The 20,226-nt window shown below is 40.8% G+C and overlaps 1 pseudogene; it reads right to left on the bottom strand.

Annotated features, from left to right (window-relative positions):
- Nucleotides 1–1,565: 1,565 nt before the first annotated feature.
- The window catches only part of LOC106700909 (E3 ubiquitin-protein ligase RNFT1 pseudogene), a 56,600-nt pseudogene continuing 37,939 nt past the window's right edge, over nucleotides 1,566–20,226 (bottom strand).

The raw sequence follows: 20,226 nt of genomic DNA, 5'->3' as shown, positions 1-20,226 counted from the left end.
CTGCTGGCATTTTGGGTACTGCGCGTCCTGCATTGTGCAGATTCTAGGTAACACAGACCGACTTCATTACATTCCAAATAACATGCCTGTGGAGAAACACTGTCTGAACACAATGTGAAGATAAAGTATGTGGCCTCTGACCTTCCACCTTTCACACAAAATGGAGGTGGATTGATATATAGTGCAGATGATTCTTCAGAAAGAGTTTCCTCATTCTGGGTTATTTAGACCTGTCTTTGTTCGAAGGTGATAGCTTCTGTGGCATCCAATGGCATCACCAAAATTTTAATTACAATCTTGAGCTTTCTTCTATAAGGAGTGCTTCCACTTAGGATGTTTTTGTTTAATCTTTCAGTTGAAACTACATTATATCCTCCAGAAGACAAAAAGAAGGAGAAAAATTATGGAATAGAGGCCACAGGAATTTTCCACATGATGAAGATACAAGGAAGCAGGTGATTCCTGCGTTGATCAGCTATTGATGTCAAGTATTAATAGTTGCCTTTTTTTTAATCCATGTGAGTTATTTTAATAGCTACTTCAGGATAGTCCATGATATTATACAAAAAGGAAGATCTGAACATTAAAGCTGATGGCAGGATTGTATGCATGATGTCCACAAAACAAAAAGCAATTTAAGTCGTCTATTCTCAATGATTGCTAATCATACTACAGAGAAAATTACAATATTAAAATATGTCATTATCAATGAATTAATCTTCCTTAGAAAATCTGATTATTACAGGTAAAATATAGCATTTAGAACTTTCATTTTAAATACAAATTTTATTTTAAAATTTTAGAATTTTTTCAATGGGAATTATAAAGGTAAATGATAAAGAAAATTTTACATTCAGGTAACATCTCTTAAAGCATTATGAAAAATAGTTTTTATTTTGAAAATGATGTCAGGAAAGAGTAGCTGAATTCCCCTAAAACTAGTTATGCAATTATCATTTTGGTAGCATTAATAAGCAAACATGTTTACGGTTTAACACTGCAGCTATCTGTCAAGTAATTAGGAAGAATAAATGTTGCATGTGCATTAGGTTCGGAGAAGGCGATGGCACCCCACTCCATTACTCTTGCCTGGAAAATCCCATGGACAGAGGAGCCTGGTGGGCTGCAGTCCATGGGGTCGCGAAGAGTTGGACATGACTGAGCGACTTCACTTTCAATTTTCACTTTCATGCATTGGAGAAGGAAATGGCAACCCACTCCAGTGTTCTTGCCTGGAGAATCCCAGGGACGGGGGAGCCTGGTGGGCTGCTGTCCATTGGGTCGCACAGAGTTGGACACGACTGGAGTGACTTAGCAGCAGCAGCAGCAGTGCATTAGGTTGAACATTACTTACATATACTTTTAAATATGGAGTTCTTTAATTTAATTTTTTGATAATTTGGACTACACACTTAAGTCTTGTTGTAATACTTTAAAACAATTTAGAAACATTTTCCTCAACATCTAGCCTTGAAAACCCATTCTAATGCCTTTATCAATAGTCACTGTAACCAAATGAAATTGGTATTTTGGGGCCTTAATGTAAAGTTTAAAACTTCACATATTCAAAGCTGTGATGAAGTGACTCCATGTTTCCATTTGTTTATATGGTCTGAAATCACAGTTCTGTACAGTGGCCATGTTTTTTCTCTCCACAAAATATATGTTGACAGATGAGAAGAACCGGCTTTTGAAATTCATCTTGACATATTGAACAAATATCATCTGCATCTGAACACTGTCTCTTGCTGGCAGCCACTCCATAACTTGGTCATGTAAAAAATATTGGCAAAACCTGTCTTAAAATTCTTAGACGTCAAAAAAATCCAAAAGGTTTAGTATGAGGTAGAATAAAACCATCAATATTCCAAGAATCCATCTAATTATGTTACTAAACTCCCCATAGCTTATAAGGTAATGAAACCAAACTGGTATGGGAACAAAAGTTTGATAATACTGACACAGTTCTTCTAAAAGCATATGCCAGTAATTCTAGGATTTAAAAGGCATGATGCAAGAAGGCATTTTAAGTAAATAGGCATTTTAAGCCCATGAAGAGGAATGTCAGAATGAAGCCTGTAATTCCAACGAACCAAAGTACTTCCCAGAAACTCTAATGGACTATGGTAGGAGTTTTTAAAATTAAGCTGTAATGAAGTGACTGAGAATAAAATGTGTAATACGAAAGAATGGAAAATCCTGCTAAGACTACCAGTAACCAAACACACTGAGCACCCTTCTGAGCACCCTTCTCTTAGAAAAACCCGGTTTACAATGCTTTCATTTGCATATATGAAAGTTGTGAGCAGTCCAGTTCCAAGAGCAATTCTCGTTACATGCTGCATAACAAGTTTTACACCCAGAATCAAAATATATGGAAGACTTTTTTGCAATCCCTTGAAGAGGTATTTGAATTCTGAGAAGGAGCTACAGTGATCTCCAGGCTTGCTTCATTGTGGGAGTGACTCCATAACTGGCTGTGTACACATCCGTGGGAACAGCTATGGACTCCTGACCTTCTAGTAATATCTCTGGAGCTTAGATTTTCAGCACACTCTTTAGGTATGGAGTTTAACTGAATATGAACATCTCCAGAATAAAAACAGGAAGCTTCTCCTGTCACTCTTGTTTGGGCACGTTGGGAGGCTGAGGCATCCTCACTGACTACAGTTCCAGAAGGGCTGCGCAATTGGCTAAAGTTGGTTTTACATGAGCCTTGAGATCCAAATTTCTTTACTTCTGGGTTCTGCCTCCTCTTGTGACACTGAGTGGACTGAGGCCCGGGCGTCGACAGCAGGAACAGTGGGAGACACCCTGAGGCTTTCAGGCAGGGCCATCACCATCAAAGCCCACTACCAGCATCTCAGCCCTGCTTGGCAGCCCACGTTGTTGTCTTTCCAATGCCAGTATTACCCAGTTTGGGCTTCCCAGGTGGCGCTAGTGCTAAAGAATCTGCCTGCCGATGCAGGAACTGTACAAGATGCAGGTTCGATCCCTGGGTCAGGAAGATCCCCTGCAGGAGGGCATGGAAACCCACTCCAGTATTCTTGCCTGGAGAATCCCATGGAGAAAGCAGCCTGGCAGGCTACAGTCCCTAGGGTCGCAAAGAGTCGGACACGGCTGACGGGACTTAGCATGCACATACACACGTTACCCAGTATAAATAACTGTTGAGCTAAAGGAAGGACAAATTTCACTACCTTTCCCATCCTTCTCCCTCAGTTCTTGATAAGCCAGGTAGACATAAACAGGGCCCAGATCCCCAGCCCCCAGACCTCCAGGAGCAACGCAGTTGTGATCCTCTAGCTCTCCGTCTGCCCATCATGTTGTGGAGAGGCCTACCATCTGTAGACCTGACTCCTGGGTTACTGTCTGGTCCCCCACCTCCACTCTGCCTTTATTCTCAGGCGTAGACTCATGGCTACTCTTCCTGCCATGGAGGGAGTCCAGGTGAGGTCGGGCAGGAGGATGGGTACATATTGCCCTTGGGCCAGAAGCTAGATGAAAATGTGCATTCCTCCCATTGACTGCATTCCCGGGATTTAATGAGCTGTTTTGAAAGATGCTTGATGAAGTGATATTTTCTCACAGATATTTCATGATTTATGTAAGGAGAAAAAAAGCTGGCCTCTGTGGGCTTCCAGAGGAACCTGCTTCAGATGAGGGTTGGGGGCCGTGCTGACAGGAAGTAACGAGATTTGTAAGCCAGTGTGATTCTGTCTCCAGTCAACAGGGTGAACCCTAAGTTTTGTTCTTAGATCACGTCTCTGATGACTTTGACAATGTCACTTCCCCCTCTGAAATCTTCAGTAACCCTGTGTGCTGACAGAAATATTCCGATTTCCTTTCACTTTAATCCAATTTTTCCATAATTTGAGTCCAACCTGCTCCTTTGGTCTTCTCTCTTGTTTCTCACTTCATAAATCTTACACCTCAGGTCCCTTCAAAAACAAAAAATAAGCAAACAAAAGAACTTGTCCTTCCCTGAAAACAGGTTCTCCAACTAGTTCAGCTGCTAATTAATGAGCAATGGGACCCTGGTTAATCATTAACATCCTCAAGTCCCAGCAGCATAGCTTGTAAAACCCAAGGGCAAGGCTTGGTCTAGTGAATTTCTCACATGTTGCCCGGGTATATCTAACACGCATCAAAGTCTGTGAATCTCTGGACCAAAAGCCTCCTCCAACTCTGATTTTCCCACACCTTAGCCATGCACGGCAATTCTCTACACCCATGTGTTTATTTAATAAAGTACCTTCTGAAATGTTTTGCTTTCCCTCTGATTAACCCCAGCGCATCTGTGTGTACACGTGCATGCATGCATGTGCACGCACACGCGCGCACACACACACACACACACAATCAGTGTCCCTTAAGATGACTTTCAATGCCACCTCCTTTAGAAAGTCTTGCCTGAGGGCTGAGCTTGCCTTCTTAAGCTCTTTGGTCAACACCTTGACCACAATCAGTCCTAGTTCTTAAGTGAGTTTTGTTTATGGTATCATTAGTAGATTGTAAACTTTCTGAGCATAAATGTCCCTTCCTGTTCATCCTTCATTTTCCACCTTATTCATGGGAGCAGCTCTTGAGAGTAGGTTGAATAGAGTTAAACTGTCCTTGAGAGACATCTTAGCAAAGGTGACTTGTTGGAGGGCCTTGGGAAGATTGCTGATGAAGGTGAAGGTCATGTGTCTCTCTATCATATGACCTGACCAGTCACATTCTCTGCCTCTCTCGGCATGTGATGGTGGACTCAAGAGAATAAGAAAAGCTGCAGCTGTTTTTTGTCAAAATCAGATGATTTTATATCTGTAATCTTGCAACCAGAGCAGTTGAGCTGATATACTTAATGACTCACTCTATACAGACGAAAGTCTGTTCTTGAGAAATGAGGAGGGGGAACCATTAATCTTTTATAAAATAAACAGAGCGGTAATTACACTTGGATCTGAAGAGTACAGACCCTGAGCTGGAACGCGGCATATAGGGACCCGCCAAATTCCATGACCAGTGAGGAGCACCCGGGTGATAATTGATTGTGGGATCCTTTTCCCTGTGGTCTCTGAGGGACTGTCAGAGTATCACCAGTTTTGAGAGGGCCCTTATCAAAGGAACTGCCTCAGCTTCGTGAGAAAGAAAAGCTTGTCATCATCTAAGGCCTTTGGGGAACTTGCTTTTCTAAGCTTGCTTTGAAGCTTTGGGTGCCCACTGGGTCAGCATTTTGCTTTGGGTTGCCTATCCCTGTGTCACACCCATGCCTTTCCCACCCACCCACCCCCATACACAAGTTCCTGCTTCTCCCCGAGGCATGCGGGAGAGAGGCTCTGTCCTTGGCTTTCCCAGTACTCACTTATTCCCTAATCCCTGAAGACTGCCCAACATACCCCTCAAGGTCATGAAACATCAGCTTTCTCTGCTGACAACCAGGCTCAGCAGTCTCTTTCCGACATCCTGCTTGACTTCTCAAGGGCACGTCAGATGTTGGACTCCCTTTGTTGCCTTGGCTTCCAACCCAATTCACTTCTGCTTCTCTCTTCTAAATTCTTCTGATGCCTCTTCCTTGCCTGTCACTTAAACACTAGCATCTCCACACTTCTTTCTTAGGTCAGCCTCCTTTCTCCCACCTCATTCTCTTTTTTTTTTTTTAATTGAAGTATAGTTGATTTACAATATTGTGTTAGTTTTCACATCTATAGCATAGTTATTCAGTATTTTTGCAGATTATATTCCATTAAGGTTATTACAAGATACTGCATGCATGCTCAATCACGTCCAACTGTTTGCGACCCCTTGAACTGTAGCCCTCCAGGCTCCCCTGTCCATGGAATTTTCCAGGCAAGAATACTGGAGTGGATTGCCATTTCCTACTCCAGGGGATCTTCCTGACCCAGGAACTGAACCCAAGTCTCCTGTGTCTCCTGCATTGGCAGGCAGATTCTTTAACACAGGGCTAATAGAAGATAATGAGTATAATTCCCTATGCTTATCTATTCCTTGTTGCTTATTTATTTGATATATAGTAGTTTGTTTCATTTAATCCCACACCCCTGATTTGTCCCTTCACACTTCTCTCTTTGCTGTGGTAACCACAAGTTTGTTTTGTCTGTGACTCTGTTTCTATTTTATATATACATTCATTTGTATTATTTTTTAGATTCCACATATAAGTGATAAATACAGTATTTATATTCACATTGCTGCAAATGACATTATTTCATTCTCTTTTCAGTTCAGTTCAGTCACTCAGCTGTGTCCGACTCTTTGTGACCCCATGAATCCCAGCATGTCAGGCCTCCCTGTCCATCACCAACTCCCAGAGTTCACTCAAACTAATGTCCATCAAGTCGGTGATGCCATCCAGCCATATCATCCTCTGTCATCCCCTTCTTCTCCTGTCCCCAATCCCTCCCAGCATCAGAGTCTTTTCCAATGAGTCAACTCTTCGCATGAGGTGGCCAAAGTACTGGAGTTTCAGCTTTAGCATCATTCCTTCCAAGGAAATCCCAGGGCTGATCTCCTTCAGACTGGTTGGATCTCCTTGCAGTACAGTCAAAAGCATCAATTCTTCAGTGCTCAGCTTTCTTCACAGTCCAACTCTCACATCCATACATGACCACTGGAAAAACCATAGCCTTGACTAGATGGACCTTTGTTGGCAAAGTAATGTCTCTGCTTTTGAATATGCTATCTAGGTTGGTCATAACTTTCCTTTCAAGGAGTAAGCATCTTTTAATTTCATGGCTGCAATCACCATCTGCAGTGATTTTGGAGCCCCCCAAAATAAAGTCTGACACTGTTTCCACTGTTTCCCCATCTACTTCCCATGAAGTGATGGGACCAGATGCCATGATCTTTGTTTTCTGAATGTTGAGCTTTAAGCCAACTTTTCACTCTCTTTCATTTTCATCAAGAGGCTCTTTACCTCCTCTTCACTTTCTGCCATAAGGGTGGTGTCATCTGCATATCTGAGGTTATTGATATTTCTCCCAGTAATCTTGATTCCAACTTGTGCTTCTTCCAGCCCAGTGTCTCTCCTGATGTATTCTGCATATAAGTTAAATAAGCAGGGTGACAATATACAGCCTTGATATACTCCTTTTCCTATTTGGAACCAGTCTGTTGTTCCATGTGCAGTTCTAACTGTTGCTTCCTGACCTGCATATAGGTTTCTCAAAAGGCAGGTCAGGTGGTCTGGTATTCCCATCTCTTTCAGAATTTTCCACAGTTTATTTTGATCCACACAGTCAAAGGCTTTGGCATAGTCAATAAAGCAGAAATAGATGTTTTTCCAGAACTCTCTTGCTTTTTCCATGATCCAGCAGATGTTGGCAATTTGATCTCTGGTTCCTCTGCCTTTTTAAAACCAGCTTGAACATCTGGAAGTTCATGGTTCACATATTGCTGAAGCCTGGCTTAGAGAATTTTGAGCATTACTTTACTAGCATATGAGATGAGTACAATTGTGCAGTAGTTTGAGCATTCTTTGGCATTGCTTTTCTTTGGGATTGGAATGAAAACTAACCTTTTCCAGTCCTGTGGCCACTGCTGAATTTTCCAAATTTGCTGGCGTATTGAGTGCAGCACTTTCACAGCATCATCTTCCAGGATTTGATATAGCTCAACTGGAATTCCATCACCTCCACTAGCTTTGTTCATAGTGATGCTTTCTAAGGCCCACTTGACTTCACATCCCAGGATGTCTGGCTCTAGGTGAGTGATCACACCATCGTGATTATCTGGGTCATGAAGATCTTTTTTGTACAGTTCTTCTGTGTATTCTTGCCACCTCTTCTTAATATCTTCTGCTTCAATTAGGTCCATACCATTTCTGTCCTTTATCGAGCCCATCTTTGCATGAAATGTTCCCTTGGTATCTCTAATTTTCTTGAAGAGATCTCTAGTCTTTCCCATTCTGTTGTTTTCTTCTATTTCTTTGCATTGATCACTGAGGAAGGCTTTCTTATCTCTCCTTGCTATTCTTTGGAACTCTGCATTCAGATGGGTATATCTTTCCTTTTCTCCTTTGCTTTCCACTTCTCTTCTTTTCAAAGCTATTTGTAAGGCCTCCTCAAACAGCCATTTTGCTTTTTGCATTTCTTTTCCATGGGGATGGTCTTGATCCCTGTCTCCTGTACAATGTCATGAACCTCCATCCATAGTTCATCAGGCACTCCATCAGATCTAGGCCCTTAAATCTATTTCTCACTTCCACTGTATAATCATAAGGGATTTGATTTAGGTCATACCTGAATGGTCTAATGGTTTTCCCTACTTTCTTCAATTTAAGCCTGAATTTGGCAATAAGGAGTTCATGGTCTGAGCCACAGTCAGCTCCTGGTCTTGTTTTTGCTGACTGTATAGAGCTTCTCCATCTTTGGCTTTAAAGAATATAATCAATCTGATTTCGGTGTTGACCATCTGGTGATGTCCATGTGTAGAGTCTTCTCTTGTGTTGTTGGAAGAGGGTGTTTGCTATGACCAGTGCGTTCTCTTGGCAAAACTCTGTTAGCCTTTGCCCTGCTTCCGTACTCCAAGGCCAAATTTGCCTGTTATTCCATGTGTTTCTTGACTTCCTACTTTTCCATTCTAGTCCCCTATAATGAAAAGGACATCTTGTTTGGGTGTTAATTCTAAAAGGTCTTGTAAGTCTTCATAGAACCATTCAACTTCAGCTTCTTCAGCGTTACTGGTTGGGGCATAGGCTTGGATTACTGTGATGTTGAATGGCTTGCCTTGGAAACGAACAGAGATCATTCTGTCATTTTTGAGATTGCGTCCAAGTACTGCATTTTGGACTCTTTCGTTGACCATGATGGCTACTCCGTTTCTTCTAAGGGATTCCTGCCCACAGTAGTAGATATAATGGTCATCTGAGTTAAATTCACCCATTCCAGTCTATTTTAGTTCGCTGACTCCTAGAATGTCAATGTTCACTCTTGCCATCTCCTGTTTGACCACTTCCAATTTGCCTTCATTCATGGACCTAACATTCCAGGTTCCTATGCAATATTGCTCTTTACAGCATCAGACCTTGCTTCTATCACCAGTCACATCCACTACTGGGTATTATTTTTGCTTTGGCTCCATCCCTTCATTCTTTCTGGAGTTATTTCTCCACTGATCTCCAGTAGCATATTGGGCACCCACCAACATGGGGAGTTCCTCTTTCAGTATCCTATCATTTTGCCTTTTCATACTGTTCATGGGGTTCTCAAGGCAAGAATACTGAAGTGGTTTGCTGTTCCCTTCTCCAATGGACCACATTCTCTTTTATGGCTGAGTAATAGTCCATTGTGTGTGTGTGTGTGTGTGTGTGTGCGCGCGTGCATGCATGCGTAAGCACATGCGTGTGTTGATCACATATTCTTTTTTTCAAACTTTATACTTTTTTTTTAATTGAAAGATAATTGTTTTACAGAATTTTGTTATTTTATGTCAAATCTCAACATGAATCAGCCATAGGTATACATATATCCCCTTCCTTTTGAACCTCCCTCCCATCTTCCTCCCCATCCCACCCCTCTAGGTTGATACAGAGCCCCTGTTTGAGTTTCCTGAGACATACAGCAAATTCCCATTGGTTATCGATTTCACATATGGTAATGTAAGTTTCCTCTTCACTTTCTGCCGTAAGGGTGGTGTCATCTGCATATCTGAGGTTATTGATATTTCTCCCAGCAATCTTGATTCCAGCTTGTGCTTCTTCCAGCCCCACGTTTCTCATGATGTACTCTCAGTTCAGTTCAGTCGCTCAGTCGTGTCCGACTCTGCATATAAGTTAAATAAGCAAGGTGACAATATACAGCCTTGACATAGAGGATAGTGAAAAAGTTGGCTTAAAGCTCAACATTCAGAAAACGAAGATCATGGCATCTGGTCCCATCACTTCATGGCAAATAGATTGGGAAACAGTGGAAACAGTGCCAGACTTTATTTTGGAGGGCTCCAAAATCACTGCAGATGGTGATTGCAGCCATGAAATTAAAAGACGCTTACTCCTTGGAAGGGAAGTTATGACCAACCTAGACAGCATATTAAAAAGCAGAGACATTACTTTGCCAACAAAGGTCTGTCTAGTCAAGGCTATGGTTTTTACAGTGGTCATGTATGGATGTGAGAGTTGGACTGTGAAGAAAGCTGAGCGCCGAAGAATTGATGCTTTTGAACTGTGGTGTTGGAGAAGACTCTTGAGAGTCCCTTGGACTGCAAGGAGATCCAACCAGTCCATTCTAAAGGAGATCAGTCCTGGGTGTTCATTGGAAAGACTGATGCTAAAGCTGAAACTCCAGTACTTTGGCCACCTCATGCGAAGAGTTGACTCATTGAAAAAGACTCTGATGCTGGGAGGGATTGGGGGCAGGAGGAGAAGGGGATGACAGAGGATGAGGTGGCTGGATGGCATCACTGACTCGAAGGAAATGAGTCTGAGTGAATTCTGGGAGTTGGTGATGGACAGGGAGGCCTGGCATGCTGGGATTCATGGGGTCGCAAAGATTTGGACACAACTGAGCGACTGAACTGAACTGAACTAAATGTAAGTTTACATGTTACTCTTTCCATACATCTCACCCTCTCCTTCCCTCTCCCCATGTCCATAAGTCTATTCTCTATGTCTGTTTCTCCATTGATATCCTATAAGTAAATTGTGCAGTATCATTGTTTCAGATTTCATATATTTGCATTAGAATATGGTATTTATCTTTCTCTTTCTGACTTACTTCACTCTGTGTAATAAGTTCTAGGTTCATCCACCTCATTAGAACTGACTCAAAGTTGTTCCTTTTTATGGCTGAGTAATATTCGATTATGTATATGTGCCACAAGTTCTTTTATCCATTCATTCATCTGTAGATGGACATCTAGGTTGCTTACATGTTCTAGCTACTGTAAATAGTGCTGCAATGAACAATGAGATATATGTGTCTTTCAATTTTGGTTTCCTCAGGATATATGCCTAGGAGTGGGATCACTGGGTCATATGGTGGTTTTATTCCTAGTTTTTTAAGGAATCTCCATAGTGACTGTATCAATTTACACTCCCAACAACAGTGCGAGAGCATTCTCTTTTCTCCATACCCTCTCCAGCATTTATTGTTTGTAGATTTTTTGATGATGGCCATTCTGACTGGTGTGAGGTGGTATCTCATTGTAGTTTTGATTTGCATTTCTCTAATAATGAGTGATGTTGAACATCTTTTCATGTGTTCGTTAGCCATCTGTATGTCTTCTTTGGAGAAATGTCTGTTTAGGTCTTTTTCCCACTTTTTGATTGGGTTGTTTGTTTTTCTGATATTAAGTTATATGAGCTGCTTGTATATTTTGGAAATTAATCCTTTGTCAGTTGTTTCATTTGCTATTATTTTCTCCCATTCTAAGGGTTGTCTTTTCACCTTGATTATAGTTTCCTTTGCTGTGCAAAAGCTTTTAAGTTTAATCAGGTCCCACTTGTTTACTTTTGTTTTTATTTCCATTACTCTAGGAGGTGGGTCATAGAGGATCTTGTTTTGATTTTTGTCATGAGTATTCTGCCTATGTTTTCCTCTAAGACTTTGATAGCTTCTGGTCTTACATTTAGGTCTTTAATCCATTTTGAGTTTATCTTTGTTTATGGTGTTAGGAAGTGTTCAATTTTGTTCTTTTACATGTAGCTGTCCAGTTTCTCCAGCACCATTTATTGAAGAGGCTGTCTTTGCCCCCATTGTATACTCTTGCCTCCTTTGTCAAAATAAAGTACCCATAAGTGCATGGGTATTTCTGGGCTTTCTATCTTGTTCCATTGGTCTTTATTTCTGTTTTTATGCCAGTACCATACTGTCTTGATGACTCTAGCTTGGTAGTATAATCTGAAGTCAGGAAGATTGATTTCTGCAGCTCCATTCTTCTTTCTCAAGATTGCTTTGGCTATTCGGGGTCTTTTGTGTTTCCATACAAATTGTGAAATTTTTTGTTCTAGTTCTGTGAAAAATGCCATTGGTAATTTGATAGGGATCACAATGAATCTGTAGATTGCATTTGGTAGTATAGTCATTTTTCACAATATTGATTCTTCCTGCCCAGGAACATATAATATCTCTCCATCTGTTTATGTCATCTTTGATTTATTTCATTAGCATCTTATACTTTTCTGTGTACAGTTCTTTTGACTCCTTAGGGAAGTTTATTCCTAGATATTTAATTGTTTTTGTTGCAATGGTGAATGGGATTACTTCCTTAATTTCTCTTTCTGATTTTTCATTGTTAGTATTTAGAAATGCAAGTGACTTCTGTGTATTGATTTTGTATCCTGCAACTTTGCTAAATTCACTGATTAGCTCTAGTAAATTTTTGATATTATCCGTAGGGTTTTCTACGTACAGTATCATGTCATCTGCAAACAGTGAGAGCTTTACTTCTTTTCCAATCTGGACTCCTTTTATTTCTTTCTCTTCTCTGATTGGTTTAGCTAGGACTTCCAGAGCTATTTTGAATAATAGTGGTGAAAGTGGACACCCTTGTCTTGTTCCTGATCTTAGGGGGAATGCTTTCAGGTTTTCACCATTGAGAATAATGTTTGCTGTAGACTTATCATATATGGCCTTTATTATGTTGAGGTAGGTTCCTTCTATGCCCATTTTTTGAAGAGTTTTAATCATAAATGGGTGCTGAATTTTGTCAAAGGTTTTTCTGCATCTATTGAGATTATCATATGAGTTTTATCTTTCAATTTGTTAATATGGTGTTATCACATTGATTGATTTGTGTACACAGAAGAATTCTTGCATCCCTGGAATAAGCCCAACTTGATTATGGTGTATGATCTTTTTAATGTGTTGCTGAATTCTGTTTGCTAAAATTTTGTTGAGGATTTTTGCATCTGTGTTCATCACAGATGTTCAAAATCTGTGATACTGGCCTGTAGTTTTCTTTTTTTATGTGTTGCCTTTGTCTGGTTTTGGTATCAGGGTGATGGTGGCCTTGTAGAATGAGTTTGAAAGTGTTCCTTCCTCTTTGATTTTTTGAAAGAGTTTTAGAAAGATAGGCATTAGCTCTTCTCTGAATGTTTGATAGAATTCTCCTGTGAAGCCATCTGGTGATTTCTCCTGTGAAAGCCATCCGGGCTTTCATTTTGGGGGAGATTTTTGATCATAGCTTCAATTTCAGTGCTTGTAATTGGGTTGTTCATAATTTCTATTTCTTCCTGGTTCAGTCTTGGAAGGTTGAACTTTTCTAAGGATCTGTCCATTTCTTCAAGGTTATCCATTTTATTGCCGTATAATTGTTCATAATACTCTTATAATCCTTTGTATTTCTGCATTATTTGTTGTAACCTCTCCTTTTTCATTTCTAGTTCTGTTGATTTGATTCTTCTGTCTTTTTTTCCTTGATGAAATTGGCTAAAGGTTTGTCAATTTTGTTTATCTTCTCAAAGAACCGGCTTTTAGTTTTATTAATCTTTACTATTGTTTCTTTCATTTCTTTTTCATTTATTTCTGCATGGATCTTTATAATTTCTTTCCTTCTACTAATTTTGGGGCTTTTTGTTCTTCTTTTTCCAGTTGTTTTAGGTGTAAAGTTAGGTTGTCTATTCGATGTTTTTCTTGTTTCTAGAGGTAAGATTCAGAGAAGGTGATGGCACCCCACTCCAGTACTCTTGCCTAGAAAATCCCATGGATGGAGGAGTCTGGTGGGCTGCAGTCCGTGGAGTCTCGAAGAGTCGGATACGACTGAGCAACTTCACTTTCACTTTTCACTTTCCACTTTCATGCATTGGAGAAGGACATGGCAACCCACTCCAGTGTTTTTGCCTGGAGAATCCCAGGGACGAGGCAGCCTGGTGGGCTGCCATCTATGGGGTCACACAAAGTTGGACACGACTGAAGCAACTTAGCAGCAGCAGCAGAGGTAAGATTGTATTGCTATAAACTTCCCTCTTAGAACTGCTTTTGCTGCATCTCATAGGTTTTGAGTTGTGTTTTCATTGTCATTTGTTTCTAGAAGTTTTTGATTTCCTTTTGATTTCTTCAGTAACCTATTGTTTATTTAGAAATGTATTGTTTAATCTCCATGTGTTTGTTTTTCTTAAAGTTTTTTTTCTTGTAATTGATATCTAGTCTCATAGCATTGTGGTCAGAGAAGATGCTTGATATGATTTCAATTTTCTTAAATATACTGAGGTTTGATTTGTGATCCAAGATGTGGTTTATCCTAGAGAATGTCCCATGTGCACTTGAAAAGGTGTATTCTTCTGCATTTGGATAGAATGTCCCGAAGATATCAATGAGATCCATCTCATCTAATATATCATTTAAGACTTCTGTTTCCTTATTAATTTTCTGTTTTGATGGTATGTCCAATGGTGTGAGTGAGGTGTTAAAGTCTCCTACTATTATTGTGTTACTGTCTTTAAATTAAAGACTTTTTTTTATGTCTTTAAAGACAATTTCACTGTCATACAAATTTTTCCTTTTTTGTCTGTTAGTGTTTGTCTTATGTATTGAGGTGCTCCTATGTTGGGTGCATAGATATTTACAATTGTTATGTCTTCCTCTTGGATTGATCCCTTGGTCATTATGTAGTGTTCTTCCCTATCTCTTGTATATTCCTTATTTTAAGGTCTATTTTTTTCTAATATGAGGGCTGCTACTCCAGCTTTCTTTTGCTTACCATTTGCATGGAATATATTTTTCCCTCCTCTTACAAGTCTATATGTGTCTTTAGGTCTGAAGTGTGTTTCTTGTAGATAGCATATATATGGGTCTTGTTTTTGTATCCATTCATCCAGTCTGTGTCTTTTGGTTGGAGCATTTAATCCATTTACATTTAAAGTAATTATTGATATATATGTTCCTAGTACCATTTTCTTGATTGTCTGGGGTTGATTTTGTAGATCTTTTTTCTTGTCTTGTATTTCTTGACTGTATAAGTCCCTTTAACATTTGTTGTAAAGCTGGTTTGGTGGTACTGAATTCTCTTAACTTTTGCTTCTGTGAAAAGCTTTTTATTTCTCCATCAATTTTGAATGAGATCCTTGCCAGCTACAGTAATCTTGGTGGTAGATTTTTCCATTTCAGTACTTTAAATATATCCTGCCATTCCCTTCTGGCCTGCAGAGTTTCTACTGAAAGAGCAGCTGTTAAACATATGGGGTTTCCCTTGTATATTACTTGTTGCTTCTCTCTTGCTGCTTTTCATATTCTTTCTTTGTGTTAGGTCTTTGTTAGTTTGATTAGAATGTGTCTTGGTGTGTTTCTCCTTGGGTTTATCATGTATGGCACTCTTTGTGCCTCTTGGACTTGATTGACTATTTCCTTTTCCATTTTGGGGAAATTTTCAACTATAATCTCTTCAGAAATGTTCTCATACCCTTTCTTTTTCTCTTCTTCTTCTGGGACCCCTATAATTCAAACATTGGTGATTTTGACATTGTCCCAGAGGTATCTGAGACTGTCCTCAGTTCTTTTCATTCTTTTTACTTTATTCTGCTCTTCAGAAGTTATGTCCACCATTTTATCTTGCAGCTCACTGGTTCTTTCTTCTGCTTCAGATATTCTGCTATTGATTCCTTCCAGAGTATTTTTAATTTCAGTAATCGTGTTGTTTGTTTCTGTACGTTTATTCTTCAATTCTTCTAGATTCTTGCATTTTCTCCATTTTGTTTTCAAGGTTTTTGATCATCTTTACTATCATCATTCTGAATTCCTTTTAAGGTATTTTGACTATTTCCTCTTCATTTATTTGGACTTCTATGTTTCTAATTTCCTTCATTTGTGTAATATTTCTCTGCCTTTTCATTATTTTTTTAACTTATTTTGTTTGAGGTCTCCCTTTCCCTTTCAGTGTTGAATTTTTTCTTCCATTTGATTTCTGTTCTCCTAAGGTTGGTCCAGTGGTTTTTGTAAGCTTTGTATAGGGTGAGATTTGTGCTGAGTTTTTTGTTTGTTTGTTTGTTTTCCTCTGATGGGCAAGGCTGAGTAATCCTGTCTGCTGATGATTGGGTTTGTATTTTTGTTTTGTTTGTTGTTTAAATGAGGCATCCTGCACAGGGTGTTACTGGTAGTTGGGTGATGCTGGATCTTGTATTCAAGTTGTTTTCTTTGTGTGAGTTCTCACTATTTGACACTCCCTAGGGTTCTGGTAGTCTAGGGCCAGTTCTGGTAGTTCTCTGGTAGTCTAGGACCTTGGAGTCAGTGCTCCCACTTCAAAGGCTCAGGGTTTGATCTCTCCCTAGGATGCCCTCCAACACTGTGCTGATCTCTGGACCTGTTGTGGGGCAGCTCAGATTCTAATCTGGTCTTATTCCTGTGTGTTCTTGACTCCAATGCTCACAACTATCAGAACTAGTGCATTTTCTTTTGTGGGAACTCTCAATGTCATTTTATCTCTTCCATAGACATAGAGTCTGCCCAGTTGATCATGTGGATTTAATCTGCAGCTTGTTCAGCTGGTGGGAAGGTTTTGGGTCTTCTTCCTTAGCCACACTGCCCCTTGGGTTTCAATTGTGCTTTTATTTTCACCTTTGCAGGTAGGTCATCCACTGGTGTTTGCTCGAGGCTGCCCTGGAGGACTTGGGTTTGGCCCTGTGAGGGCCAGATGTGGAGGTTATGCAGCTGCTTGGGTTGCAGGGGTTCTGGCAGCACCAGGTTCTCAGGGGAGTTGGTAGCTAGGGCAACAGAAAATATAGTGCTCTAGAAGGGTATGGCAACCAGTACTGGCCAATATACTCCAGTATTCTTGCCTGGAGAATGCCCTTGACAGAGAAGCTTGACAGACCACAGTCTACAGGGTTGCAAAGAGTAGGACATGACCGAAGTGACCCTGAGTGCATAGATGCAAGCCTTTTTTTGCCTGTGGCAGCTCTGCCCCAGTGAGAGTTGAGCGTGAAGGTGGTGCAGCTGCTTGGCCTGCGGGAACCCTGGTGGCACCAACTATGCAGGGACATGGACTGCCTCTGCCACAGGAGTTACGGCCCTATCAGAGTCTTTTTTCTGGCCTCTTGTAGCTGTTGATCAGAAGGCCTCTCTGGCCGGTCTTTCTTCGCAGATCTGCCCATTCAGGCACTTAGAGGGCTCCCTTGCCTGGGGTCCTTCTCTGTTGTTCCGTGTGTCAGGCACACAGAGAGGTCCTTCTGGCTGGGATCCTACTCTGTAGGTCGGTGTGTCAGGCACTTAAAGGGGCACCCTGGGTGGGGAACTACTCTATAGTTCTGGGCATCAGGCATTTGATGGGCCAGCCTCTCTATTGTTCAGCTGCCAATGCTGGTGTGTGGGGTAAGAGGGGCTATAGTGATGGCTCCAGCCCCTACACATAACTCAGCAGTATCTCCTTGCTTCCATGGCTGCCCAGCTTTCCTCCACAGGCAGTTCCAACCACAATCTCCTCTCTCATATCCCCACAATCAGTCTCTTCACAGTCAACAGTAGCCTTCACCCTGGGATTGCTCCACAATCCCTAAACTCCAGCTGCCAGCCACTGAGCCTTCCAGGGGACCTGCATCCCTGTCTGGGGTATGTATGATTGTGGCAAGGACTATCTGATTCTCTTTCCATTCTCTTTCCAATCAGCTGTTTCACTCTTAGCCTTAAATGTTCCTCCTGCGACTAAGACAGTTGCCCTGATGTGGGGGTCAGACCCCTGCTTCAGTTCCCCCACCCACAGAGGGCAGATCCACCCCTACTAACACTCCTGTTTTTCCCCCTAGTTCCTTCATCCTACCAAGTTTTGCGTGGTTCTATATATTCTATTCTGCTGGTCAGTTACTCCTCTCTCAGCTGGTGTTCTGCGTGCACTTCTGTGTCTGAAGGTGTATTCCTGATGTATCTGTGGAGAGAGATGTACTCCACATCCACCTACTCCTCCGCCATCTTGCGCTCCCTAAACTTTTTATTTTTTATTGGGGTATAGGCGATTAACAATGTTGTGATAGCTCCAGGTGAACAGCAAAGTGACACAGCCATATACATATATATATATATCCTTTCTCCCCAGCCCTGCCCACCCACCCCCAGTCCAGCCTGGCACACAGCATTGAGCAGAGTTCCACATGCTACACAGTAGGTCCTTGTTGGTTATCCATTTTGAATATAGCAGTGTGTACATGACCTTTACAAACTCCCTAACTATCCCTTCCCCCGGCAACTATAAGTTCGTTTTCTGAGTCTGCAAATCTCTTTCTATTTTATAAGTAAGTTCATTTGTATCATTTCTTTTTAGATTCCACATATAAGGGATGTTATACAATATTTCTCCTTCTTTGTCTGACTTACTTCACTCAGTATGACACTCTCTAGGTCCGTCCATGCTGCTACAAATGACATTTTTCATTATTTTTAATAGCTAAATAATATTCTATTGTATATATGTAGCATATCTTCTTTATCCATTCCTCTGTCAATGGACGTTTAGGTTACTTCTATGTCTTGCTATTGTAAACAGTGCTGCTATGAAAATTTGGGTGCATGTATCTTTTTGAATTACTGTTTTCATTTTTTCTAAATATCTACTCAGGAGAGGAATTGCTGGGTCATATAGTAGTTTTATTGGTAGCTTTTTAAGGAGTCTGCTTACTGTTTTCCATGGTGGCTGCACCAATTTGCATTCCCACCAGCAGTGTAGGAGGGTTCCATTTTTCCACATCTTCTCCATCATTTATTCCCTGGTAGCTCAGACAATAAAAAATCTGCCTGCAATGCAGGAAACCCAGGTTAGATCCCTGGGTTGGGAAGATCCCCTGGAAAAGGAAATGGCTATCCACTACAGTATTCTTGCCTGGAGAGTTCCATGGACAGAGGAGCCTGGTGAACTACAGTCCATGGGGTCACTTAAGAGTCAGACATGACTGAGGGACTAATACTTTCTCCAACATTTGTTATCTGTAAACTTTTTGATAATGGCCATTCTAACAGGTGTAAAGTGATATCTTGTTGTGGGTTTGATTTGCATTTCTCTAATAATTAGCGATGTTGAGTACCTTTTCATGTGCTTATTAGCTCTTTGTAGGTCTTTGGATAAAGTATCTATTCAAGATAATGTTATTTATTTCCACATGACCTTGATGCTAAGGTTTCTCAGACCTCAACCCTCTCACAACTACAGGATCTTTTTTTTAATGCCGTGATGGACATCATTTGGACATTCTATTTCACAATCAGCATTTCCAAATCTAATGGATTATCTCTGACCCACCCCACCCACCCGTGCCTCTTCTCATTGTCTCCAGGATCCATTTTCCATTTTCCCTGTTTCTTGTGGTAGCACACAGTCATCCCAGTCACCTTGTACTCTAAATTCTGAAATATGTGTGACTCTCGACTTCTTTTCCATTGCTTTCTCTGACAGGTCACTATTTACCGAATTCTTTAACTTTAATCTCATAGATTCTGTATCTGAATTGTCTCTAGTAAGACTCTTCTTTCCATATCTATAACTATAGTTCAGCCTCTCATTATTTTTGTCTCACAATAGCCCATGACTGACAATCCTCCTTCAAATGCTGTTAAGTTAAAACACCCTTGACACCAAGATTCAGGGGAGCGTCCCTGTTTGGCAGCCCTTCACATGTGTTATCACACACAATTGCTGGCAAGTAAAGTGTATCCTCCTGCAACTCCACTTGGAGGGGAGAGCTGGCAGCTGGTACCTGGTTTCACCTGGATTTCTTTCCATGCACTTTTCTCTATGGATTTTAATCTGGATCCTTTCCCTTTAGTAAACCGCAACTGTCAGCATCACAATTTCTGAGTCTTGTGAGTGCCAGCAAATCGTTGAGCCTGAGGGTAGTCTTGAGGCTTTCCAAAGCATCACATCACGTGCAGACTTCAGAACTTTAACTTATAAATTGCTGGTGACTACTTCACAACTGGTTACAGCCCACCAGCAAATCCTAACATGTGGGTTGTACTCTGTAAGGGGAGGGAATATGCCTTTCTTTTTATTCCCTGATGATTCCATGCACACAAAGCATCCTTCTCATTTTGATTTTGCCCCCCAGATAAGTCTGTCATTTAAAAAATGAACTGATTTTTGGAACTTTCAAGAAGTCTGGCCCCTGATTTATGGATATCTCCTGATAAATCAGTAAGATGACTTCTGATTATGACTTGGGTTACCGTAAGATTGCCACATGGAGAAAATTCCCTGAAACAGGCCAAAGAAAGTTTTTCTGCCAATGGGATGGTTGTATATTTTATTTAATTAATTTTGTTTACATCCTTGAGTCTCATGCAAACTAAGGTTTGTTTTTATTGATGT

Source organism: Bos mutus, chromosome 20, assembly GCF_027580195.1.
Source record: "Bos mutus isolate GX-2022 chromosome 20, NWIPB_WYAK_1.1, whole genome shotgun sequence".
Lineage (NCBI taxonomy): Eukaryota > Metazoa > Chordata > Mammalia > Artiodactyla > Bovidae > Bos > Bos mutus.
The sequence above is the reverse complement of the archived record's forward strand: the minus strand, read 5'-3'. Positions and strand labels throughout refer to the sequence as shown.